Source organism: Anser anser (genome assembly GCF_964211835.1).
Source record: "Anser anser genome assembly, chromosome: 6".
Classification (NCBI taxonomy): Eukaryota; Metazoa; Chordata; class Aves; order Anseriformes; family Anatidae; genus Anser; species Anser anser.
In genome coordinates, this window is record NC_139726.1 from 31688424 (window position 1) to 31713992 (window position 25569).

General features: G+C 48.0%; 1 long non-coding RNA gene across 1 annotated transcript in view; it reads right to left on the reverse strand.

Annotated features, from left to right (window-relative positions):
* The window catches only part of LOC310901572, a 119987-nt gene that overhangs the window by 6525 nt on the left and 87893 nt on the right, over positions 1-25569 (reverse strand). The window contains exons 11-18 of the long non-coding RNA XR_014585903.1: positions 22388-22469; positions 15062-22298; positions 12566-14841; positions 11351-11427; positions 10218-10238; positions 2035-9165; positions 957-1146; positions 209-336 (exon numbers count right to left, since the gene is read on the reverse strand). This is a non-coding gene — a long non-coding RNA (uncharacterized lncRNA). The remainder of the gene's footprint in view (positions 1-208; positions 337-956; positions 1147-2034; positions 9166-10217; positions 10239-11350; positions 11428-12565; positions 14842-15061; positions 22299-22387; positions 22470-25569) is intronic.

Below are 25569 nucleotides of genomic sequence, written 5' to 3' on the forward strand. Positions count from 1 at the left end.
GTAAGAAATTCGACAACTTGAAACATGAAAGCCAGCAGTAATTGTTTCCCCAGAGGTCCAAGCTCAGGCTGGTCATTCTGTCCATCTCTGCAGGAAACACCCTGTCTTTCGTGCATGTGCAGACTGACAAACTGGATTTCAGTTACCAAAATGAAGAGAGTAATTTGCCTTTTCTAATTTGCATAGAAATTACCAGGGAGAAACGCACCTTTTCCTTCTGGTTTGCCTGGATTTGGGCTTCCTTGCTGTGCTGGCAGGAGAAGGAAGCCTGGCTCAGTTTGTCTTACAGCAGGGCTTTGGCTGTGCCCCAGAGATGGGCAGTAGAGGATGCACCACCTGGAACACAGGTACAGCATGCACTCGCTCTGCTATTTCCATCACAACATTCAGATATTCCTCAGTTCCTATTAACATGGCTCTGTCCTATTTAAAAAATATCTTTAGGCTTTAAGAGAGGAAAAGCTGCTCGTACCTGTGCAGCAGATATGGTGGGACCTTCCTGTATAAAGGCAAGAACAAAGATGGGGAAAGAAGCACACACAAAAATCTCCAAACTAAACTCTTTGCAAGCTTTGGGTGAATTAAAGTCACTGACACTGGCAGGAGAGAGGCTCCTGGGCAGTGTTTGCATTTGGGGTGTTTGAAAACGTGAGACTAAATTGAGGAGACACTCAGATCCTGAAAGCCGTGCAGACACAGGGGACATCCCTCCACCCCCTAGCTGCCGTTCAGCTGGGTTTCAGCCTCCTGTACACCCCCCAGCTCCCCTGAGCAGATGTTTTCGACAGGTCTCGGGTGCCACCAGTGACCCAAATCCTGCCTGCACCCGGTGAAACCTGCAAGCACCCAGCTGGGAAGCAGTGGCTGTAGGACAGCGGAGCGAACACCAGATGCCACTGTTCCCCTAGCCGTGCCGTGGGAAACCATCTGTACGGTGCGGGGAAAAATTTCCCAACCTTTTCTTGGGTGCACGAAGTCTCTCAAGCCTGGGAGTACTGGCTTTCTGAGAAAAGCTGGGGGTTGGATGTTCGATAGTTGCTCTGGCCGTTTCCAGGAGCTGGTGGGAGCCCACCTCCTTCGGAGGTTCCCAGGGCTGGCGACAGGGTCTCTGCTTCTGCCTGGAAGTGACGTTAACTGATATTTCAACTGGAAAGGAAAAAAAAAAAAAAAAAGACATTTTCCATCTGTCTATAAGCCACAGACAGGTGTCACCTGGGTGTCCTCTTCCTAGGCCATAGGGGTCACAGACACGACCAGCCCAGTTCATACAACAACCTGGAACGGATACCATCGGGTATGAATCAGGGCAGCTTCTCTGAACTCAAGGAAGAGACCCAGACCTATAATGACCCACAGCCAAAGCTTCCCTTCCCCAGCCTCCCTTTGCTTATTTCAGCCCCTGCTGGCATCGCTCAGGCTGTCGAGCAAACCTGGGCAAACAAACGCCTGTGGCTAATGGTCGGCCAGTGGCTGAGCAAAGTATTTTGGTTTTGTGGGTCACAAGGAGCAGCACTGCAGGGCTCCCATCCTCTCAATCAAAGCCAGGAATTATGTACAAGGCAACCAGCAGCCGAAATAGAGACCAGCTAGAAACAAATTCAATTTACAGACCAGCGTGACAGTGCACACGTGGTTTCTTCTTTGTATTGCACATTTGACTAGGACACACATCATGAATCGGGCAGGATAAGAAGAAAAACTGAGCTGTGAGCTTAGCACAGGCAGAAGGTGGCAGTGCAGGTGTTTGGGAAAGGCTGAGCAGCAGCAGGCGGAGGAGGTGGGAGGCAGGAGTCAGCCTTTCCTCCCTGCTTGCGAGGGATGTAAATCACGCCCGCACTTCTGATAAGTAATGAGAATGGACATGGGAAAGAAACTGTCGTCTACTAAATTTCAGCCATAGGAAAAATTACCATTTCAAACCCCTCAGTTTCAATCATTTCTAACGTTAGAAATTCCAACACTTACATACTTTTCCTGGAGGGAAAGCCTGTACTTTTCTAATCTAATGAGGATCAGTAATGCTGAGTGACTTACCACAAAATAGCTCTCCAAAAGTATTTCTTTGAAGACAAACAACCTTTTTTTTTTTTTTGCTCGGGGAGTCCTTGTTATGCAAGTTATGGCTTACTGAAAGCATTTCCTTGGCTTACAAATTGCAAACCTTGCGGAGGGAGCTGCCCTTGCACAAGGAGGCCATGGAGAAATCTGCTCACTGGCCTCTGCTGAGTGCCCTGCGCAAAGACCTGCATGGCCAAAAGCTTGTCTGGTTTTACTATCAGCTGATCTCATGCAAAGTCCTACCTCCCCCCATAAACTTTATCCTTATCCTTCAATAACAACAGTTATTTTCTCAAAGTAATAGATTCCGTTGACTATTTTATCATATTTGGGTTAGGAAAGGAAGACACCATCGAGGCTGTGGGCACCCTTGGCAAGGTGGGATCCCAGCAGCATTAAAAAAATAAAGAGATTTAGGCAGCCAAACTAGCAAGAGCCATAGCAGAGCAGCAAACAGAGGCAAATAGGCACAGCCCAGCCGCTGCCCAAGGAAAGGGAAGGGAATTTGGCAGGTGGAGAAGGTTGTGTGCAATGGGTACAGCGTCGGTGCCAAAATGGGTTCTGATGGTGCTGCAGGGTGCATCATCTGAGGAGCATCGGCGGGATGAAATGTGTTTGTGTACGCCTGGATAACCGTCGTTAAAATAAAGTCTGCTCGGTAGAAGTTCACTGGCAGATCAGAAAGAAGAAGCATTGATGAGACGATGTGCTACCACAAGTTTATCCCTCTGAGAGTGGCAACTTTATATCTGCAAAGCTACTGGGACGCTTCCCCTTGGCTTCGGCAGGGCTTGAGTCAGACTGCAGAGACACAAACACCAGGGCAAGCCCAGACGCTTCTGAAGTCAAAAACAAAACTTCTGCCAACTGCCCATCCAGTCCTCTTCGGCATCAAAGTCTCAAAAATAACAAGGATGGCTCCTGAAGAGATTTCCACAAGCAGCGAGAGGACCTATGCCTGCCTGATGGAAGGAAATAAAGCCCACACATTTCTTGTAGCGTAGGGATCACGGGGGAAATTCGGGACAGAGGAGGTCATCTTGGCCAACACCCCCCTCTGAAATAATCTCTCCCTTTTGAAGATGGTGTGAACAGTTTGTATGGAAAACATGAAAGGGAAGGAAGGGAAAGGAACAGCATTATTTGCTGATGGGGTTTGGAAATTTGGTTTCCATTCCCAGAGCTGCCCCATCTCTGTCTGCCCATCGGGTTATCCCGGTGCCGGATGGGGAGGGCGTTCAGACCTACTGGGGCCGATGGCAAAGTGGTGTTGCTTCACTGAGGGAATTGTCAAGAGTCTGATATTTCTTCGTCTGTCTTCCAGCAAAACTTTGTATCTCACAACCATTCACAAGCCTATTATCCAAAACACTCCGCTATAATAGTTTCAAGATGCTTTGATTCAGTTTTGACATTTTTTTTAATGCTCTCCAGCTTTTTAGTGTAAGCCGGATAAAGCATTGTTTCTACCCAGAAAATAGAACTTCGAATTTAGATCACAGCAGTGCCTTTTGAACATTTTCTTTGAATTCAGGGGAATACCTATTCCTCCTGCAAGCAGTTTCAGCTCTGAAAACTCTTATTTTCCAGGCAGGTGATCAGTAAGTTTAGTTTAAAATCCCCCCCATCCAATACTTAAATCTTTGGTGTGAGCTCCCTAGCAAAGTGTGCCGCATGGCAGCCAGTAATACCCGGATTACTTCTTGAGTGAAACTTGCTTCAAAACATGAGGGAAGGGCACCTTTTAATCTCTGAGGCCACGTTGAAGCGAGATCACCCAGAGAGACTGCAGCCCTGCACAGGATGTGTGCAGGCATGCCGAGGAATTTGGCTTGCCTGCAGTTTATCTGTCCCGATTGAACACAGATGCAGCCCCTTGCCTCCATCGCACAGTTAACGTACAGCGACTGGCCCTGAACTAATCAGGCGCAGTTTTACAGGGTGATTTGGCCATAGCTTGCCCAACTGCATGGAAAATTGTTTCACTTTTCCTTCCCACCTCGTTGGACAAGATGCATCCCTGAAATTACCCGAGTTTGGGTAACCACGCGTTCGGGGTCGGTTCTCTGCAGCCTGCGACAAAAGAGGGGAATTACAGGAGGTGCAAAGCACCAAACTGGCTCATGCTCTGGCTCTGCTCTCCAGAAAGGAAGGAGCTTCCCCAGGGGATGTGCGAACACACCGGGAGCAGTGACCAGCTTAGGAAGCCCACCCAATATTAAACCTGCCTCTTGCTCAACTATGTGAAGAGTCATGCTGGACCTGTGCACCACCGTTCCTGTGCTGGGGCTTAATTACAGCTTCCTGATGAACATGCCAGATGCTTGGTGAACGTGCAGCCCGGTCCCCGGCAGGACATCTCTGATGAAACGGGTATGCCAACCTTCCTGTGCTGTTGCAAACCAGGGGAAATCAAGCCCTGTGTCCCCTCCACTGCAGCCACCAGGTCTCCAGGAAGCTCGATCCAGCCTGGACACACTTCAGAGATGAAATACAGCAGCATCCTCTCGCTATCACCCACTCCTCATGCAGCAGGGGCACTAAAAAGCCTGATTGCAAGAGATTGCACGGCTCTAGGACCAGCTGCGCACATCCAGCCCTCCTGTTCCTGAGCCAGCACAAACCCTGCTAGACAGACAGCAGACGAGCAGGAAGCCTTGGTGCAGTTTCTGCTCCTGGAACCACAAATACTGCTTGGTAATGTTAATTCCTCTTTACATTATGTGCTATTTAAGCTCCCAAGAAGTCCAACAGTAACGTGTGCTTCACGCTCCTCCTGTGGAGCATCTGCAGGCTCAGGGCAGCTCTCTCCTCCAACCCCAGCCTTAATTTTCCTTAGCACTGACAGTTTACATTACCAGTTATAAAAACCGAGGCCTGTTTTTCAACCCATCACCTATTTTCAAATCCTTTCCTGACATTTTATTACACCTATTTCGTGTTACGTTCACCACGACACATTTTCTGCCTTTGAGCCTAACCCCTCGCACCTCCCCATTTCCTAGTTTTTATTGCTGCAAACCTGCAGGTTTTAGGAGTCAACAGGGTGGCAGGGGGCTGACGGGGACCAGGAGCACCTGACGTCAGTGATTACCAGGATTTTCCAATATTTCGAGCAAGATGTAACCATGAAACCATGCGAGCTGACAGTAGGCAAGCCTACAGCTTCACCGCAAAATCTGCGGTGCCGGCACAACCGGCGGCCCGGGACTGACTCCCACCCGTCACAGCAAGCAGAAAGACTTGCTAGAGATAACAAAATTCTTTCCTTGTGTAAGGTTTCATGCAAATAGAGCACTGGCTTCAGCAGGGAGAACTCAAGGCTCAAGTCTGGGAGGGCTGAGCAGCCTCGAAGTACAAATAAACACATTTCTCAGCGCTGAATAAGGGTTATCCAGAAGAGAAAAGTGGTCCACCACCACCCCACTCTGCATTCCTGTGCTTGCAGCCTCTTTTTGGAAATGTTATTTGCAATTTTTTCCCCATTTCTGTCGCATTAAGGTCTGGCTACACTTGGTGAGCTGGCATTGGGTAAAGGAAGCCTTGAAGGAGGGAGCAAAAGTGGAAATAGGCTTGCTCGGAGAGAGATGTTGCAATCCTGATGTCGTGAACTGTTTAACAGTGGTCTTCCCTTTGCCCAGCTGCAGCTACAAGGATCAGAATTACCCTGCAGGGTAATCACCTCCTAACACGCACAAGGCCATAGCACATCCATTTGTCCTACAATCTTCCACGGAAACGTGGGGTTACATGCAGGGAACAGCAAACCGTGGGTAAAGAGGAGGTCAGCACGGCTATCTGCGGCAGAGCTGTACGCACACCTGACTGAAGCAGTTTATCTTCTTGCTAGCTGCATGCCCAACGCTGTTTTTTTGCTTGGATTCCTTTCCGAGCCACCAGGGATGCTAGTTTAGTGGGACGTCAGTGCAGCACACCTGGGCTGCATCCCTGGGGCAAAGCGAGCACCATCACTCACGGCAGGCAGCATCCTCAAGATGCTCCTGCACTTCCAAATCTCTGGGAGCAGAAATGGGACGCAGAAAAACCCAAACCCTTGAGTAGTCAGGTTTTCAGGATGCCATCCCATCGGGCTCCTTCCCTCTCAGTGGCTTTGGTGGGATCAGCCTTCTGACCGAGCACAAGAGGAGGGGTCCGTGCCATGCTGGAGGCTCACATAAATCACCGCAGCTCCGCCGGCTCCAGGTGTCTCAGGACACGGCCCTGAGCACGACATCTGTATGGTTTCTTCCACCCCCAGCTACCTGGGAATGATTTGTGTTCTTTGAAGACACAGAGCTGATTTCAGCCCGGGAAAGGGCAGCGGGAGCTGCTGACCCGTTTCCTGGGTGGAAACGTGATGCAAGACAGCGAGGAGCAAAGGGCATCTGCTCCGGCTCTGGGGTATGAGTCTTCAGCCAGCAAGGGGAGGGCAGCAAACACGTACATCCCTAGTTAGCAGCTTTTCAGTTTGACTGAATTTACAGCTCTCCTTGTAGCTTTTTTCAATGGTTTCCCACCCAGGAAAAGACAGATGCGATGTTTTCTGCTTGCGGTTGGAGAACATCAGGGGGCGCAACCAGTTTCTGCCATTTCAGTCCAGGCTTTTATTTGGCTTTACTCTTCTGTAGGACCACGTGTCTGCTCTGAAAGGAGAGGAGAAGTCCTTGCCAGGTGGAGGGGAGCACTTAGACAACATAGTGTGATGGAAGAGCTGAAAGACACCCGGGAGCCTACGTTTGCCCACCCTGGAGCATGTCGATCTCTCCACGTAAGACTTGGGGAAGGAGATAGCACAGCTGTCTCCTCCTGCCCTTACAAGCACCATCCCCTCCTGAGTTGGTATTATTCTGTGCAAAAGACCCTACAAAATGCTGGTTTCAGGTTCTCTCTTCCTATTTGTATTCCTCCTGCGTGCTCCTCTGAAACATGTTTTAATTCTCCGCGTTCCCCAACCTCATTTCAGCTGGTGGTGCTGGAAGGTATTTAAAGTTACAGCCGTGCTCCCGTGGGTCACCATGAAAGAAATTAGGAAAAAAAAAAAAGGGGGAAAAAAAACACAGAAAGAAAGCCCGTGCCTGTCTGATGCACAGCAATGCTTATATTTCAATTACAGAGAGCGAGAGGCCAGACTCAACAGAGAGTCTGGGACGGGGGAAAGGAAGAATTATGTTGGAAAGCCAGACGCCGCGGCCATAAAAAGGTGGCTGCCTGTAGCGGCTGACCCGGTTAGCGAGGCAGACAGGTGGCAGCCACGCTTCCCACACGAACGGCGAGCCAGCATGGCCGGGCAGGCTGATTTACACCACCCAGGGGCTCCTCCAGCAGGGCAGGGATGACCCCCAGCCCTGAAATAAAACACATGCCAGAAAATCACTGCCTCCTCTCTATCTCCCGGGCTTGGATCAGGGCTCTGCTGCTCCCCAGCACCATTTCTGTGCTCCTTTCTTCCTTGAGATGATGTTTGCCTCCTGCATTTATGGCCTGATGCATTTGGGGCTGGTGTTTGCCTCCCTGTTGGCAGACCTTGCCCGCAGGAATGAAGGAGCTCGCTGTGCTTTCCACCAGCACAGACTCATGCTGATAAGCCAGGTTGCCTGCTCCGAGCCGCAGCCCGGGCTGGGCAGAGCTCCTTTCTCAAATACAAGGCTTTTGTGGGATTTTATGAATGAGGCTGGGCAGGGCTTCGGGCAACGGAGGTGACACGGTGCAGCTGCCTCCCCTGGGGAGGCAGAGGACGAGATAAACAGCCTGGCTGGCTCCTGGAGGCCACTTCTCCAATTACCCAATGTTTTCCTCCGGGCTCTGGTCACCGCGTCTCATAAATCCCTTTGCTATTTGGCTCCCGAGCGCTGATGGAGCAGGAACAGGCGTCCAGCGATGCGCCCTGTGCCGGGCTAACAAGGGACTGTTTGAAAGGAGCTCTGAGCAGGATGACGTCAAGCAAGAAACCTCTGGGAGGATGTTGCAAGCCGGGCTTTAAAGGCAGGGTTTGTTTAGGAACATCAGGCTTCAGCTGGATCCACTGATACTGGGCACGCCAGGGAGACATCCCAATTACCGGGCAGAACTGAGTAAGAGACTTTGAGGCTGCGGGTACCTTCTGGTGAGCAGTACATAAACATCCTGCCCTGCTCAGCAGGGAGGGATGGAGAAACCTCTCCGCCTCATGTGCTCTGTCTGAGCTCAGAGGTCCCCCAAGAGCACAGACAGCTGTGCCTCTTCCTTCACCTGGGGCTGGCAGAAAGCTGGCAGAGGCTGAGAATAGAGGGTATGTGTTGGAGAGGGTCTGGCCGTGCCCCTCGCCAGCCCCTGCATGTGTACACCTACGATCTTGATGGTCTTTTCCAACCTTAATGATCGTATGATCTCCTTTAGCTGAGCTAGGTGAGATTGCACCGAGGTCCTAGGGAGGTGGTCAGGCTTGGTGTACTGAAGTCAGCAGGAGAGACATCAGCATTTGGGAAGGTGAAGCACTTCAGAAACAAATCCTGCCAGACATCAGGGACCACCAGGGAATGGCACATGGCCTCCTGAATTCCCAGCTTGTGGCTTGGATCTGCCTATATTAAAAATAAGGCTTCAAAAGAGATTTAATTCGCTCTGCTCCCGCCTGTCCTTGGACAAGCTTTTCCCATAGGAGCTGGGGCCACTTTGGTCTTTGTCCAGAGGCTGTCCCTCAGAGTGGGGGATGCTTTAATTCCTCTGATTTGCTGCTCTCAGCTCACATCAGAAGCCCCACGTCTGGATGCTGTATCAAACAGTGAACAGCTTGGTGCTTTTAGGAGGCGAGACAGATGCAGTCAGGCTTTTTATCTTCCAGGGCCTCCAAATTGCTGGATTTGTATTTTATTTCAATGATCTCTCAATTGCTAGTCATTACACAGAGCAAAAGAACAGCCACATTTGGATAACTTTTCGCTTGGCCAAAGCCCGTGCTTAAATACAATTCCTGTCTCCCAGCGACCCATGGTGGGGGTTATTTTCCAGCCTGAAACCTCGAGAAGTCGAGTTGAGCTGGAAATGATTTGTGCTACTCTACGTGCCGAGAGCTGAGAGTGGGACTTCGGGTGGCTGTGAGTTTCCTTCACCCATCAGTGAATCACCAACCTGTAGAAAGGAGAAAAGAGAAATAGAAATGGGCTCCCACGCCCGGCTCTCCCCGTCAGCGCCAGCTGCTGACAGCCTCTCCGAGCAGTTTCACTTCATGCCACAGCGCTCCATCTGCAGCTGCAGTCCACCAACTGGCTCTTTGGGAGCTCGCTGACCTTATAAAGCATGATTTGGTTTTGTTTAAGGAAACAACCCCGACTGTTTGGAAGATGCTTTGATCCTAAATAGCGTTTTGAAGCCACAGGGCCGGGTGAGGCTATGAAATGATCTGCTGGTGAGTCACAGCACCGCTTTCGGGGCTATCCATTTTGTCAAGCAGCATACCTGATTCTCTTGCTCCTCATCAAATATTTGCTGTCTGTCTGAGCTTATAAAGGCGACTTCACAGCCGAAGCAAACGCCTGCCTTGACAGTGGTCCATCCCTCCGCTGCCGGCTCCTCTTGCACACATGCACACGCGCACTTTGCGGAGGAGACGTGCATAAAGCCAGCAGACAAAGGCAGTAATCAAAGTTGCACGCAAAGCAAAAGAGATGACCAACAAATGCCATTAGCTTCCAGGAAACAGCAAGCTTTCAGAGGCCAAATCACCCTCGGTGAGAGCTAGCCCAGCTCCATTAAATTCAACAGACGCTGTTACACTTCAGTGAAGTAGGTCTTTAAGGGTTTATTTGAGGTTAACTGCCCAAATCCCTGGCTTACAGACCTCTTTATGTCCAAGATAACAAATGGGAAGGCAAATAAGAGCTCAGAAAGAAGCCGTGCTAGCGACTGGTTGCCTGCCCTCTGGCTCGCTGTATTTGCTGACAGCACAGCTATGCGAAGCATTCGGCTCGACGCGCAGCGTGGCCATCCTGCTTTTATTTAAGGACACCACCTCACTCCCCTGTGTTTGCTTTTTGGGGACTTTGCCTAGCTGCCAGGTAGGGATATCCACATCGAGTAAACAAGTGCTATCTGCACTTTTCCCGGTATAAACAAAGGCTGGGCTTTGTCCTCACCACGAGGATGCTGCAGCAAGAAAAGAAAACAAAAAAGCTAACACTTACCTTTCAGTGAGTAGGATTCTCCTAAAATAAATAAAAGGATGTTTAAAAATGAACGTTAAAGCTGTGGAGCAACCTAAGCTATTACATTAGCAATTGCTTAGTCCCAGGCCAGCCCTAGCCATCCTCTGGTGGCAGGGGACGTGGCTCTGTGGGAAGATGGAGCCTGAGCAGATGTTAATGCCCCTGGAGCTCCTGACCCTATAAATGTTTAGTCCCTTGTTCAGCTGCTCTCACCAAAGCCAGGCTCAAAGCTTGTGCTCAAGTGCCTGTGACCCAGACTTTAAATCATTGACCGTACGGATTGGTAATGGGAAAAGGAAAAGAAAAGGTTGTGGGGGGAGGAAGGAGGAAAATGCCTTTAAAGACTAGGAGCTGGACAAAACAATGCTGATTTTAGTCATGGCCCTGAGATCAGCAATAAAAGAGATCTGGATCTCAAAAGATTACACGCATTGGGTGTAAGCTGTCAGGAAGCAGAAATTGTGTGCTAATAACACGAGGATGGCAGACTGATGGAGAGGCCACTGGCATTTGGATGCCTCCTCTTGGCATGTCCTTTCTTATTACTTCCATTCTCCAAGAGGCAAATTTACTTAGCTCTGCCCCAAATGAGCCTTGGGGAACCCCAGACCTCCAGATTCACAAACGCAGGCTGCGATTCGACATTGAACGCAGAGCAGTCCTGGGCACTGAGCTCTCGAAGATGTGAGTTAACTGGAGAAAGTCCAAGAGGGAACATTAAGAAAGGCCAGAAGACACAATTTATGAGGAAAGAGTGAAAGAATGAAGGTTGTTTAGTCTAGAAGATGGATGATTACGCCCTTCAACTACATACAGGACAAAGAATGGATTAATCCTTCCTCAGCAGTCATGGTAGACAGTCAGAGTAGTAATAGGCTTACATTGCACCAGGGATGATTTTGGTTACACGTTAAGCAACACTTTCCTCTGCTTACTCTCCAAGACTGCCTGCTGAGTCTGCATCTATGGATTTTTATTTATTTACTTATTTAAGATTATATATAAAAATATGTATATTTTTTTAAAGTCAGGTCTTAGATTGATTTGCATCCAGTGGGGGTGAGGGGTCATTTTTATGATTTTTTGATAGAACAAGTGCAGCCATCACTTACCATGAAAAGAGTCTTCACGCGGAAGGGAGTTTGGGGATCAGAGCCCATTCTGTTACCTTGGAGCACAATATGGTCCTCTGCAAGATAAGAAAAAGCCCCAAATTCTGCCGGATGCCTCAGGAGAGACGCTGTGGTGCATCTCCCGAAGGCACAGCACAACGTCACAGCTGCAATAAGAGCTCAGGTACCATTTCTTGCACCACAGGATCACGAGCACCTCCCTGGGCTCGGTTAGTCAAGTGCCCTATTGCTTTTCTCTCCCTTAATAAAAATAAATAAAGATTCAACATTTGGTGAAAAGCTATCACCGGCTTTCACATCAATTTATCACCATCACTGCACCTACAAAAAGGCTGGTACACCCCAGAACACCACACAAGCATCACCTGGAAAGCAGGAGAGCCTGCTCCAAATTATTCCTCTTCTAGCAGGCAGGGGTTTGGGTTTAGGATTGTTTTTCCCTTGTGCAAGTGGCCTTTTCCCCTCCCTGCCATGCCAGACGCCCTCACATCCTACTCCTCCCATTTTAGCCACTGGTCACAGCAATTTGGGAATACAGATCCTGTCCCAGCCTCTGAGGCCCCAGAAGAGCAGGGACTGTAAAAATAGCCACTGATGCGATGTGCTGCCAAGAGGAAGCTTTCACAGGGAGAGTTAAAAGTGTAAAATGGAGGGTTTCTATCTCCATTCTTCCCCAGCAACCCCTGGAAAGCTTGCTTAGACCCCTGCAGCACATTAAGTACTAAACCCCGTTATCCTCACAGCATCTGAGCCCCAAATTTCACTCTGATACTCAAATATTGGGACACTCAGGGCAGGAGAAGGCAGCTGGGGAGGTGGTGGGAAGAGAAGGAGGCCGTGGAGGGGAAAGCAGAACAATAGTTATTTATTTTGATTTTAAAACCCGAAATTTCTAGTTTGTTTATTCTGCATTCTAAGGAGAGAACACAGATTCCCAGAAAAAGGGTCTGGGAAAAAGAGGCTCCCATGTCTCCTTCAGCCCATGAAAGAATAGGACCACAGTGTTTATTTGAATAAAAGAATATTAAAGAAAAAAAATCCAACATCCCCACAACAGCCATTCACATGTGCAGCTGCACACAGCCACTGGTACATGCTTGGTCTGTGTGTCGCCTTCATCTCGGATTCACCACCACAACCTCATTGAGGGCAGACGTGTGAGAGAGTTGGGAAACAAATGAAAAACCATCCTACCTGCCAACCCCACTGGCTCAGCCCAGATGAATCCACAGTTTAGGAGTTAAAGAGGATGTCTCTCCTCAGCCACTCCATCACTGCTGTCGGTTACATGAATTCGTTCGGTTTTCAGGCTGGCAGACTGTCTGAGGACATGATTACACACCTGAAGCACACACCAACACTTGCTGGGGTACCCCCCACCCTTTTGTCATTTGCAAAGCACTCCCAGTGATCACAAAGCGTGCCCTGAGGAGCGAGGCGAGTGGCTTAACACGTAGTAATACTTGGGTTCTTCTGGTCTCCGTTTGCCAGACAGTAGCGTAGTATTTTCAGGCTTTGAATCCGCAATTATGACAGCTAGGGTTTTATTAGCTTTTTTCACTTCTTCAGTCTCTCCTCGAGGACCTCAAGCACAAAATAACACAAGAGGTGCAAGAGCTGGAGACACTGCCAGAGAGAAGAATTTGCATCCTGCTGGTCTCTGCTCTTGGAATTGCAAGGGGATGTGCACTCAAGAAAAAGGAGGGTTTTTCAGCCTGAATCCATGCTCCTCTTTGTGAGAAAACTCTTGCCTCTGCCTGGGGCAGGGGAAGAGATGAAGCCACCCTGCAGGAGTGGGGCTGCAGAGGGCTTTGATAAAGCACTGCTCTGCTTCACAGTCACTGAAAGCACAGCCACGCCAAAAAGAGCCTGACTCCCAGGATGGCAGAGGGGGGAAAGAAAGGGAAAGTATTAAAAATAAAAGAGCCATTCAAATATTAAAGAAGCAATAAAATGCAGCGCACACGTTTGTACTTACTGCAAATAATTCAAAGCGTAAGGCAGACGTCAGCCTGGATGAGCACTGTGGGGCTGCACGGCACAATGCCTCGTGCCACTAGACCTACCGGGGAATCTGGATAGAGCAGAATTAAATTTTTAGCATTTCTCCTGCTTGGATTTTAACCAGAGCAACAGCTTAACTTGTTGCTGTCCTGCAGCTGCGTTATGAAATGCCAGACACCAGTCTGATGCCTAGACTAGGGGAGAAACAGCCTTTTCTGCTCAAAACTTAGACCGGAGAAGTCTGATCTGGCACTGCTGCAGTAGGAGAAGAGAGCCCACATTCAGCAGAAAATCACCCCTGAAAGCAGGCTTATTGCAAATACTGGAGAAGGAATCCTGCCTGCAATTATTCGTGTGCAGATATCTGGCACACCAAGCTCGCTGGAACAAGAAGTCTTCTATAATCTGGCTGATGTCGGTGGAGCAGAGGCTGAAATGCCCCGCTGCTGCCCAGGGAAGGTGCGTTTCCCCAGGGAATGGTGATGGCAGGGATGCCATGACAGCCTCGGCGTGTGGGCCAGCTTCTTGCCGGCTTTGGGCTAACCCAGGCCACCTCTCCATGGTGAGATCGGAGAGCACACAGCTTTGCAGAGGGACTGGGTGAGATGCGAGATGCTGCCACACACAGGAGATGGAGTCCAAGGCTGGCACTAGAGAGACTTGACATGGAAAATATGTCAGGGAGGAAATCTGGATGGAAAACCACCTGAAATAGATACACATGCCCTGAGGGCTGCACAGGGTAACTCCCGAAGTCCGACCCTATCTCTTTGCCTGGCTGGAGTCAGCTCAGGAGCCGTTCTCAGGAAATCGCAGGAGCTGGGCACAGATGGTGAGGTCTGAGTTCCTCTCATCCATCCCAAGCACTGATGTATTCTCCAGACATATTTTGCAATCTCCACTTGCTGCAATATTCCTGGGACGTGGATCATCCCCACGCTTCACAGAGAGGCTTCCCGGCGTCAACTCCAGCTACCCAGGAGGGAGGTGACCACAATTCATGTGTCACACTTCTTCCACCCCTCTGCACCTTGAATTTAACGCTCTTGGTGGACATTGGAGATTTTGGTGGTGCTTTGCCAGGCACAGCCACTAACCAACCCTGTCCCAGCTCTGCTCCTCTCACCATTTCTCTGATTCATTTGCAGGAATTACTGAGGCTTAGGGAGTGTCTGTTGGTGTCAGAGCCCTGCTCCCAGTTCCCATTTAGGGTCAGTAAGACATTATTAGGTCAAATTTTCATTCTCACCATGGGGCTGAAGGCAGGCAGAGAATCACATACCAATAGGTGCAAAGAGCTTGTTTTTTTTCTTTTTATTCCATCCAGGCTGACATCCACTTGTGTGGGTTTGTTTCATGAGCTGATTCTCAGCTGGTATGTTATTGGGAGAAGCAAGGAACAACTCATAATTCTGTTTTAAATCCAGGTATTTCCACTCAACGAGCAATCTGGCCTCCGAGATCTACTGTAATAATAAAAGTATGCATTTCATACCAGTAACTTGTGGTGAAAATAAACGGACAATGAACTTGTCTCAGCGTTAGTAATGTCTAAATATATTTAACCTTACACTAGGAGACTGTTGAAAGAATTTCTGGTATGCAAAATGCTGTTAAGTAGAAAAGGAGCATACTGAAATTTGCTATCTGGTAGTCAACTTGGAATACACAAGAGAGTAAACTGACCCAAAGATGTAGAGAGAGCCTCTGGCTGGGCTGGTGGATGTTGGGTGGGTAGGTCCGTCGATGCTTCTCCCTTCATTGCACGTTCTTCCCGTCTGCATCTGATGTTGGTCACTCATACAGGAGCGATGCTGGGAAAGATGAACTTGTGCTCTGAGCCACCAGGGATGTCCTTGCCTTTGGTAAACAACAATAATCAGGCTGGGCTTTTATTGACTTCCTCTACACTTGCATGCTTCCTTTCTAATGAAGTAAGCATTACAGAAATGGCTTTAGGAAATAAAATGTAAGGAGCAGCCTTTTCTTGTTTTCTGGCAGCAAAAACACCAAACAAAGCATGAGAAAATTCTCTTGCTCTGTGGTTCCATGTATCTTTCAAAATGGTTCTCCCACTCTGGAGAAATCCACTCTAAGCTGGATTTGCCCTATGAACTTCCCTATCTTCCTCCCTCCTCCCCCAACACATTTACACATCGATGCCTACCTACGTGTGGAAGACCTCTGTGGAAACAAAAGCTGTGGGCTTCTCCTCTGGGGAAAGCAGGGGTTTGTTTTCTTTTTTTTAATGCTGAACTTCTTACCTCTTGTCTATCGGAGAGATTTCACATCCTGCTGACTAGACCCTTCATAGACTGATTCAAGCCCAAGAGACAACCCTGACTACATCTGAATGATGACAGCACGAATTCAGGACTGTGCACAAGATTTTCCCCCCTTGAAAAGTTTCCATCCGGTGTGATTAATCAAATATTTGCTTTTCCTCTGAGCAGATAACAATGGTGAACTTACAAACTTCAGCCATGTAGTACCCACAAACTCCTATCTCCTTCTTCTACTTATCTCAGGAGTGCAAAGGCCAAGTGATTTCTCCCATTCCAACCAGACCCAGGCTCTCAGCTTCCATCCCGGCTGCAGTCCTGGTGTTTTAGTCTTTGTTTTGGACTCGCTTGATTTACAGAACAAGGGAGAAGAAAACAAGTGAGAAAAGGGTCGGTCAGGAACAAAAATGAACCCGAATCGGTAAAAGTAAGTGGTCCAGCCCCAACACTGGTCTCTCTGCAATGAAGGATTTAACCCATAGACCTTTAATGCGCCTGGTCACACCAATTTCTGGCACCCTGCATGGAAGCTGCCACTTACAAGAGGCAGTTCCAACCCCCCCAATTAACTGGACAAACTACACACCCAACTTCTACCATCCCTGAGACATCAAGTGCAGTTTCAGTCTCTCAGAGAACTTGTGGACCTTGGAACACGAGGTCAAACAACCAACGCCTTTGCCTTCAACAGAGAAGCAGCAGCAAGATGCGAGTCTGCACGCCCCGAAGCACAGAAGGGGATAGCTGGAGATGCTGGCAATAATGAGGAAAGCACAGCTTGGCACAGGGACAAGCTATCGCTTCTTCTTGCTCTCCCTAACAATTTTCACATGGAGGCCACCGGGCCAGGGAGGCTGCTGGAGGAGCGATACCACGAGGATCCGCAGCCTTAGGATGACCTCGAGAAATGGAATCGCTTCAGGAAACAGAGCTATGAGAAAAAGATCAGCTGAAAAAAAATACAGTGGAAAATATGTATCACTTGGCTTAATTTTAGTTTTGAAAGTAGGGGAAGAGCCTTAAGTTTCTCACTCCTGCATCTTGTTTTTTCTTAAGCCTTCATGACAGAGGGAAGATTGCTTCTGCCTGGCAGGACAGTTGGACATCTTTAAGGCAAAGAAGTCTTAATGGCAACCTCTTCTCCCCTTGAACTCATTTGAAATTGCCCTTTCTTGGGCACTGACACTGAATGGAAAGGAGACAACAAGAACAGGTCCTTTCCATGAGCCACAAGCAGGAGGAGTCAGAGCCAGGGAGGACAGGATCAGGAGTATGCAGAGGGCGGATTTAGGAAAGCAGATGAGCTGGAGAAATTGGTAGAGAGAGTCAGAGTAGAGAAGCATCCTCTGTGTTCAGAGAGTCAGGAAGCTCCTCTGGGGAAGCAGGCTTACCAGCAGCCTCTTGTGATATTTATTTTCCCACCCTGAATCCTTGGGTTCCCCCTTCGAGGCTTAGCACACCCAGGACTCTCCTTCCTCCCCATGTATCCCTCTGACTTGTCTTTGTCCACTGGAGAAGATTCCTCAAACACAGTCACCTACCTCAGGTCTCTCTTTTTTTGGAGAAAGCTGCTGGGAAAGAGGATATGCAGCTGGTAAGTCCAGGTGGCTTACTGGGGAGATGCTCTGTGCCTTTGAGCAGTGCCCGTGAATCCTATATATACCCACTGCACAAATGTTGGAGAAGGCAGAGGTGTTCCTGAGCAGCTCTTCAGCCATCTTTCCCCACTACATCTGTTCCTAGAATTAGTCACAGCACAATCTATTCATCTTTGGAACAATGTTATGAGTGGGTATTGCTGGAAGCCACTTTCATCCTTGATGACCATGAAGGAACTTGCTCCAAAATCTCACTAAGGCCTGCCTGGCATTGAGGGGGAGACGTGCGATTTCCTACTCTGCCAACTAAATTTTTCCTTCTATTCTCATTTAATCTGAAATAACGTCATCTGCGTAGCATAGATACAGGAGAAAAATACAAAGCGAGAGCTACATGCTGGAAACAGAACAGGAGAATCAGCCAAGAACAATAATTTACAATAATACTTCTTACTTCACACGTCTTACCCCAATGCATGAAAAGCATGACAGAAAAGGAGAGCTTACATTGTTTCCCTCTCACAAAAATCCTTACTTTCACAAACACTAACAGGCCTGGCTCCTGGTAGACGTGCCCTGTCGAAAGCTCCCTGTATCCTCAAGAGAGAAACCTCCTGTTTAGAGCTTGTTTTTCTGTCTCCCAAAAGAGAGAAACAGAGCAAACGCTGCCAGCCACCGCTGTCCCAAGGGGCACATGGGTGTGCTGGCAAGGCAGGGGCTGCTACACTGCTTCTTCCAGGAGAATAGATGTTCTTCTAGCTTCCCTCACTCAGACATGCCCTTGAACATCTCACAAGACTGAATGAGATCATTAGACACAGAGAACATGATTCAGAGCCTGTCCTCAAGTTTTTTTGTTTTGTTTTGTTTTGTTTTTTGCTTTTCTTTACACATTTCCCCGCTCCATACAACAGGGGGAAGGATGCTATGACATGTTAGCTCTCCACAAACAGGAGGTCCTTCTCCTCATTCTCCTGTGGGTACACAGGACATTTCTTTAAAGAAACTGAAAGAAAAAGAGTCGGCAATGAGATACTCTAGAAGCAGGCACAGCTCTACTGGAATTGCTGCAGATAAATCAACACACAGAAAGCCAGAGTCAGGGAAAATCCCATTAATTTCTATTTACATCCCTTCAGAACTTGCCCCTCAAAGTTTTAATCACTAAACCTAGTTTTAAGGAGCCATGTATTATGGAATCCCACTCTTTTATCACCATGAAATAACATAGCTGGAATTTGGTTTGTTTGTACATAAACTCAACTGCAAAAATAAATGCAGTGGGAACTGCCCACATCTCTTGCATATGGAAATCTGTGTTTGAGAACAAGAACACCCACACAGCTAATTGTCATGAGATGAGTTCCTTGTTGTTTCTTGGTTGCACTCACAATGGGAACACTGTTCGGTGATACAGTATTTTAAGCCTCACATCCTTCAATTTGCATGGTATTTTCATTTGCATTTCTAGTCTCACTGAAGCTTGAAAAGTCAATTTTGGAGGGATATTAATAGTTTGTTGATTCACATTCTAGTCCTTGATGACATCCTCATCAGAGCTGATGGGGAAGAAGAAAGTGTATAAGCTACATCTCTTAAGGGGCTTAAGAAAAGCCCTGTGTCAAATCCATGTTGCACTCATGGCAGAACTAAGTGGCTGTTTTTAATCTAACCTCTTTCACTCAGAAACTGTTTTACCTTCTCAGGTAGGAGCTGCCATGATTTTGCTAGCCAAACCTCACGGTAATTTTGCCAGATGCCCCTGGTGCCAAGTCTAAAGGTACCACAGGCATGGCAGAGAGTTTTTCCCTGCTTCCCAGGTCAGTGCCATCCCTGGATCCTCTAGGACTGTGCTGGAATAAGCTCCTTGGGCAGAGATCTGTCACCACATGCAGCAGCTGATCACTGCAGGTACCTCACAGCCTGTCATTACCAGTAGCATCTACTGGCAGAGACCCCTACAGTCTCTGCGGGAGGGCAAAGCTTTTGTTATTCCTCATATTTTATAGGGGAAGAAGAACTGAGCAAGTTAATCACGGAAATCTGTGATAAAGAAAGAGACTCAACATGATCTCTCTGTTTTCTGCTGCTCCTAAACCAAGGGTCAAGCCTAGAAATGCTGCATGGGGCGAGGTTCCCAGAAAGGATTTTCCACCAAAAGAAATTCTTAACAAGGATTTCATAACTAGTTTCTTCATTTGCTCTTACATACTGCAGTAGCACACGAGGAAACACAAGGTCTTACCTACTAGCTGCTGTAGGCTGAACTGCGAGTCTTTTGTCCGCTTTGCCTCTTTGGCCACAGGGAAGGCAGCAGTGAACAGGGCCAGCACCTTCTGAACAGCTGTACCTCGGGCTGAGCGTGCATGCTTGGACAAGAGTCACCTAGAAGCGGGCTCCCTAAGAGGTTATTATTAGAAACAGCTGTGGGATCAGCCCAGCAGTGGCTCACGTGCATTCAGCTGTGCTCGGCTACGAGCAGGGCGAGCTTGGAGAAGTGTGGCCTTCCTCACGAAGGTGGGCTGGGGCCGTGACGTTTGGCAGCTGGGTTGGGCACGGTGGGAGCAGGGACTTCCCTCCCCAGCCACACACCGAGCCAGAACAGGAAGATACATCCCATCCTCACCTCCTCGGCATCCAAGCCCTCGACCGCGTTCCTCCGCAGGAGGAAGAGGAGGGTAATATCAGCACTCATGCTCGCCGACAGCCCTTCACATTCAGCTCTCCCCAGGGAGCAGCAAAATACCGCTTCAGGAAGCAAAACACATTTTTTCCAGAGTGATGATGAATGGGAGGGACAGGTTCTTCCCAGCCAAATACTAGCTGACCCCCCAGTCCTGTAACACGCAGCTCGGGAGGATTGCAGCGGGATGCAGCTGGCTGGATGAACACCGCCCGCCAGAGACGGCAGCGTTTGTGCCTGCATCAAGCACTGAACGCCACCTGGGACGCTCTGCAAGCCTCCTCATGTCCCACACATGCTACTGGGAGGTCACATTAGGCACGAGGGGATGGGTGAGAATGTGCTTTTCATGCTCTGCTGACTGGGAAACACGGGATCTGCTCTCACCAGTGCGAACCGTGTAGTAGCACGCGTTGGGCCCGACCACCGCCATTTTGGTTGACCCCCGGCATCACGCACAGGCTGATGCAGAGCCTGTGGCCGGAACAAAGCCTCCTGTGGGTTGCATCAAATACTCACAGTATTAAATACTGGTCCACAGCCCAAGGCAAAGAGGGGGTGTAAGGGGAGGAGGAGGAGGAGGAGGAGGAGACGGCAGCTCCGAAAGGCCACTGGTGCAGCTCCCGGGACTTGCATTCAAGGGCTCGTAACCAGAGGTTGGGTCTTTGTTGACTGCTGGCCACACGTGCACCTCTTACAGGGGACAGCTAGGTCACAACCTCTACTCGAGTGGCTCAGTACCTCTGCCAAGAGACCTGTGAGACAGCAGCAGAGGAAAACCCCAAACACACAGCTATTTGACTCTCTCAGTTGCTCCTGTGTCATCCCACACACAGAGGAGAGTCGGTGGCCTCTGGACCTCAGGGGCTGTGACAGCTCCCCATAATGTTTTCCATGCCTTGACCCTTCTAGCTAGCATTACCCCATGCTTAGGTAGCAAAGCCAACATTAACAACTCACAGGGTGGCTTTAAAGCCAGGAGGAGGTCGCAGAGATACTGGCATCGCTTGCTAAGCCCCCCGGGAGCTCCGAGCCAAAGGAGCTAGAAGTAGCTAAACTGAGCAGAGGCGTCTTTTTGTTTTGCAAACCGCGGCAGTTGCCAGCTCTCCCTTACCTGCTAAACCCATCTCAGGCATGTGGAAAAGCATTTGGGAATGAGATCATGGCATCTGCTGCTGCTGCTGGCCTCATCTTCTAGCCTAAAGGGCAAGCTGAAGCCAGCTCCCCCAGGAGCAGGGCCTGCATAGGGCCAGCAAGGCTTGGCCAAATATCTCCAAGGGCTTCTATGCCCCAGCACGATGGCTGGGCTGCCAGCAGGAGGTGCTGTGAGGAGAGGGCTTCACTCCTCGAGCTCCCTGGGGTCTCGCTGAGGATCGCACAGATTGTCTGTGGTGACAACCAGCCACGTCTCGCTTCTTTTTTTCTTCTTTATGACACACAGCACACCTGGGTGTAACAGGTCCTTCAGAGACTGGCAGCAAGGGAGAAGGAAGCTCGGTTTGAGACCATCTCTAGGATCAGATCATACTTAGACATGCGGAGAGGAAAACAAAACAACAAAAACAAAACACCCCCCACAATAGTGGCAAACATTTGTCCCCAGTTGCAAACGCACAGAACAATTTGGAATCACTTCAAGAATAGGAGCGAACATTTTTTTTTCCTTTGATTTCTTCAGGTTTCTATTCAGTTTGAGGAAAAAAATGCGTTTATAATGGGCTGTGATAAAGGCCTGATGGTGGGATACTATGAGATGCTGTGGAGCATGGAAAGGGTCTTTAGATTTGCTCTGCTTCAGCACTGGTCTCTGCTAAAAGTATGCTTAAGGGATGTGGCAGAGGAGTACGCTCCTGGAAGTTACCATGCCTGTTGTCCATGCAATACTTTATAACTCCTTGCTACCACCTCCCTACTGAAACCTAGTTCAAGGCACCTGATTCAGAGCATGTGAAAATTATTAGAGGTGTCAACAGAACACAGGTCACTGGGAGAAGAGGCACGTGATGACCACAAGGAGCCCAAGCTAAGCACCACATCGGCTTCTCAAAAACAGGACAGGGACTCCCAGGTGGGCTTTGCTTTTGTTTTCTCCCTGCTTGTCTACCAGGAGCATCTCCTTCAAAGATCAGGATCTATTTTATTTGAGGACAGAGGAAGCATCATGTTGCAGCAGCTTGAAACACACACACAAGCTTTTCACAATAAACTGTCCCCAGCCCCATCAGCAAGCTCTTGTCAGAAACTAATTCGGCAAAACTTTGTCTAGCCACCAAATACGATGAAGCAACTGTCATAAGTTTCAGGCCACATCCCAAGGTCACAGCAGGGCTTGTGGTGAACAGGGCAGGCAGGGATCCAACCTTCCAGAAAAAAACAAGGCACCCTTTTGTGAACCCGGCCCCTGGGGCTTCTCTTTGTCATACAAGAGTAATTATTTTGCATATCTCACCTCCGTATAAGCTTGATGGCTGCAATTCCTTGCATCCATTGCACATCCCAGACACAGGTATTGTATCAGGCTGTGGCTGATCCTGCCCAGGAGCAAGGAGAACCGGTTATCAAAAGGCCATTAATACAAATGCATTACTAGAAAGAAGGCAGTAAATAAAACAGAGATGGCCCCTTTAATTATGCACAGGCAGTAATTAAACCGTGTTCTGAACCAATTAATGACTTGCTTCAAGGACAAAGCAAAACGGTCTGTTTACAGCTTGAAATGATGTTATTGCTGCTTCGAAAACAAAAACAAAGCCTAAACAACCGAAGATCAAACAGCCCTGTCAAGGCCCAAACTCGTTTCCAGGAAATCCTGTGTTCTTCTCACCAAGATGCGGTGATTCATGGTGGTGTCTCGCTAAACAGCCTGAAGTCGGGTGCTCTCATTTGCTCCACATTGACAAGTTCTTATATTTTTTGTCCAAATTCGCAGGTGCCCAGAGCCAAAATAAGCTGTGGAGTGTCAGACAATAATACAAATTCAAGATTTATTATGGTGTTAGTATTATTTTAGCACTTTGGAGGCCTGGTAGAGAGCCAAGACGCCCTTCTCTTTCCTCTTTGCCAAGTATTGTATGAAGCAGAACAAAACAACGTGGTGCCTGCCCTCAAATGCTCGTACCCCAGCACGAGGGGGTCACCCAGGAGCAGCGACTGCCCCGGGGGCTGCGAAAGCAGCACATCAAACAGCCCCATGCATCACCTTGGTGCACCCAGGCTTGGGAAGAAGAGAGGATGACCCTGCAGTCCTATTGCTCTTCCTTCTCTAGTAGAGTCTCAGAAGTCCCATGTCCTTTTCTGAAGAAAAGACAGCAATTTAGAGATGTTTCAGCACTCTCCTAGTCCATCTCAGCATCCCATAAGATGGTTGTAAGAAGCCGTGTGTTTTGCATGGAAAGATACCCGGCTCATATGGCTGCTCCTTGGCTGAAAAAGCCGTAACATCCTAAACCAAACAAGCATGTTGTTTCCCATGCAAGATGAATGCTGGGTTGGTCGTTGCCGCTATAAAAGAGAGCAGCAACAAAACCGTGTGAACTGGAATAACTCCACTGATTAGTTTCTGGATGATCAGGCTGCAAACTGCAGTGTTAGCCCTTGTTGGTTTTCTTCCAAATTTCTCACAAGAAGCCTGAGACAAGGCAGAAGATGGAGCTTTAGAGAATCGATTCTTGCTGATTCTCCTTCGTTCTGTTAGGCTTAGACACTGAGCTAAGCAGAAGCAGATGGGAAAGAGAAAGCCAGCTACGCTTACAGCATCATAAATCTCAGCTAATACAGAAAACAAACAAAGAAAAAAACAAACAAACAAATAAATAAATAAATAAATAAAACGTACTAAGAACCTCACAAAAACAACCCACCAGACAAACCCCAAACTCACTCCACTGTTGTTACTCTGATGGCACTAAAAGACAAATAAATATGTACCAAGCATCCCACATGGAATACAACCACCCCGTCAGTCCACTATCGTTTCCAGGTCCTCATCAAAGCACCATTTCAGCAAACCAACAAAGCAAATCACAGCACCAAAGAGCACATGTGAACACTTGCAATGGGCATGTCACTAGATTTTATAGTACTTGTCTCCTCAAATGCCACAGAGAGCATCACCGTCCTCATTTCAGCTGAATTCAAGGACTCACCACACTTCTAACAGAAGAAAGCCATGGAAGTCGAGTGAACAAGCAGATGTCGGAGTCAATTTATTTGCTGGATTAACATGCTCTGTAGCCTTTATTAGGAAAAATTGTGAAAGATTTTTTTAATCAGTAACACCAGGCTTTCAGGACATTGATTATTCAGCCTAATCACACAAGTGTGTATAGCCAATTTGCTTTTGCATTTGTCATGACTTTTTCCTGTAACACTGAAGACAAAGCTTTTCCTCTGCTAAAAAGCAAAGAAAGATGCCTCAGTCTCAGAGCTACAGGACCGAGCTAGCAGAGAAGAGGAGACTTGAAAGCATAGCTAGGTACACAACAGATATGGAAAAAGTTAGTAACAGTAGGAGAGTGGCCAACACTGATTCGCATAGAGAATTGTGACTGAATTCACATTTTGACCTGCTATTCTTGGGAAAAACATAGGATTATATCCTCCTCCTCAAAATCCCAATGTACATTTTACTTTCGACTCAGGTCTCCAAACTAGTCACTACAAAGGCTAAAGCCAAACCTACCCAGATGGTCTGTCATTCTGATTATGAAAATAACCATTTCTGTTTATAATAACAACAATGACAAGGACAACAACAACAAATAGAAAAAGAGTTTTTAAAAAGGGTGAAAAATTAGCAACCTGAAGCTGTTAACGTAAATACTGGATGCTGAGGAGCAGCTAGGTTATGAGTAGGAACAATATATCATTAAAAAGCCAAAGCAGTCCTGGTAAAATTAGAATGGCAAGTTAAGTGTTATTGTGGTTTTCTCAGTTTTATGTTTTTGGTAATGCCAAATATTAATAAAGTTACATATTTAAGGGTCCCCCCAGCCACTTATCCACCGTGTTGCTTCCCAGCAGAGATCCCTGAGGCCACTGAGTCACACCGGGAATTCCTGACCGCCGAGGGGTTTGCTATTTTGGACACTGCAGCCACTGCCTAGAATAGACCCAGAAGACCAGGCTGAAAAGAGATGATGGATGTGAGGAAACGCAATTTGGTTCTGAAATTCTTTTCTGCCCTGAGCAAACGACGTTCCAAGGATGCTCAAAGCACTTTCCACATTAGCTCGCACTAAGAATAACACAGAAAAAAAAATCTTTCAAAGTGGAAAAATATCAGACGTCTTGATCTGGCAACTGTTTAAATGGATTAGCCTTCACCTTACAAATACATCTCAAGTAAAAATATTAGCTCAATTGGAAAAGAAAAAAAGTATTGTTTAAGAAAAACAGCAACAGCATGTTTTAAGTTGTAGTGTTTTCCAGAAAGCTTTGAAACTAAAGTGGTTTTGAAACACTCACAGTTTTCATCCTAACCCTTTTTCAGTTGCTTTGGAGGAGTAATTTGGGAAATAGCATCCAGGTCTGCCTTGCATATGGATAGATGTGTGCAAGACAGCAGTGCACAGGCAGCTATAGATATTGCAACATTTTTTCCAGCCTCACTGGCATGCTTTTCTGTAATCT